The sequence below is a fragment of the Octopus bimaculoides genome, chromosome 23 (assembly GCF_001194135.2).
Source record: "Octopus bimaculoides isolate UCB-OBI-ISO-001 chromosome 23, ASM119413v2, whole genome shotgun sequence".
NCBI lineage: Eukaryota > Metazoa > Mollusca > Cephalopoda > Octopoda > Octopodidae > Octopus > Octopus bimaculoides.
The window spans coordinates 24,057,334-24,059,438 of NC_069003.1; the positions used below are offsets into that span (position 1 = coordinate 24,057,334).

Below are 2,105 nucleotides of genomic sequence, written 5' to 3' on the forward strand. Positions count from 1 at the left end.
TGTGGACATAACTACATAGGACAAACAAGCAATTACATTTAGACGGAGACCCACACTACATAAGGAACAGATCTGTTTCCCAAAGTACAGACAGATTCCTTTGAGTAAACATATAGAGAGATGTGCGGGTAATATCCAACCAAACTTCACAGTTTTCCTCATCTACCAGTGCAAAGAAACAATTTCTGTACAAGAACGTTTAAATAAAGAAAATTTATTTATCGAAAAATACAGAACACACCTAAACATGAACGCATATCCAACTTTGATCTCAGTATATATTTTAATTCGTGGTCATATACCTATCACCGTACAAATTTATCTCACTAACTTAGCTTTTGAGGTTTCATATATTTATTTATCCCACCCACCCACAAAAAGGAGCTCATTTTTGTCAGCTGAGAGAACTGAAACAACGTGAAATGAAGTATTTTACTCAAGAACACAACACGTCGACCTGTCTAGGAATCGAAACCACAATCTTACGATCATGAGTTCAACACCCTAACCATTAAGCCACGTGCTTCTACTCTAAAGTTGGAATGACACAGAGAAAATTCGCATGGCCCCTGCACAGGATGACACGCAAATTCGTGCAGCGTTCCCTATTTTTTCAAGGCGGTGATCCAGCATGACCGCAGTCAAATGACTGTAACAAGTAAAAGAATAGAGGAGATTGCTGATGAATAGCTCGTAATGTCAACGAATTAATGGAGTCGAGGCTAGACAGAAAATTAGTTTAATTATCTCCACTTTGCCTTTTAGCGATGATGTTTGCCATTTTAGCATAACTTGATTACTGTACTTCGATAGAACTGAGGCTGCTGTTAATATTAGCGCTGTTGTTAGAATTAGAACTGTTGTTAGTACAGGAGTAGCTATCAGTATTAGTTCTGTTGTTAGTATTGGGATCGCTATTACTATTGGGACAAGCATTATTTTATGGAGTCTATCAATCCAGGTCATGCTGCAGCATCTGGTTTCCTGTTTCTATTATCTTCTGTAATAGTCCGATTCACCAGTCGCTGTGACTTTATAGTCATACATCCCTTTCCGTCACCATTTCAACTTCGCTTGTAATATATATATAAGCTATTAATTAATCTTGCATGATAGTTTATATGGGGAAACATTTATAGAATTGATCTGCTTCTGGCTGATCTGAAAATTCTACATGAAGCGACACTCACACAAAAAAAAATTGGATTGCATAGATCTACGCATGCGGTTTGTCAAATGTTTTTTCTCAGAGGATCGGCAGAGTAAAGCGTCGCCTTTCAGTAAGTAAATTAACATCGTAGTGTTGTAATATGTATTGTGTCGTTATTAGATTTCGTACATTTGAAACAGTTCAATGCATAGAAATAAATAAATAATAAATAAATGAATAACGTCTAATGGGTAATGTAGTAATGGATAATTGAAGTAATGTAGCCCAGAACAGACCATATAAAAAATAATTCATTATATATTTACTTAATCACTCGTTGCGCAGAGTGAAACAGTTGAAGCATGCTGGGTTCATAACCAAGAGTTTCCTCGATAGAAACTATTCTCTACGAAGAAATGAATACTGTCTTTGTTATTTATATATCATAACCTTTCGCTGCAGAAACAGCGCAGGGGGACAATTCTCTTCACAGACAAACACATAGGTCAACGATATATTTTATCCAATGTCATATTTAATTCCACGCTGTTTCACGTAGCTCTAAGTTATTTATTCAATTCCAGCTTCATCAAACTTTACGCACGCCAGCAAACAAACGTACTATCTTCTGCATTTAGATATAGAATCTATTGTCCTTATGGGGATGTGGAAACGAATGCAATATTCATAGATGACGACTCACGATGACCTAAAAACGCATGCGAGATTATTTTCTCCCGTGACTTTTTCGCAGCAAAAGGTCTTCTCACGTCCGAGGATACACAAACGTGTTACATGATTCTACACATTTATATATTTTATACACATATTTTATGCATGTATACATGTAAGAATATATATATATATATATAGTGGTAAGACGATTTAGCGTCTTCTTCTAACATATTAGGAATCCACTTTGGTGGTTATTCCTCTTATATATGTATGCATATAT

The 2,105-nt window shown here is 35.8% G+C and overlaps 1 pseudogene; it reads left to right on the forward strand.

Annotated features, from left to right (window-relative positions):
- Positions 1-513: 513 nt before the first annotated feature.
- On the forward strand, positions 514-613 carry LOC128250650 (U6 spliceosomal RNA; annotated as a pseudogene).
- The last annotated feature ends 1,492 nt before the right edge of the window (positions 614-2,105 follow it).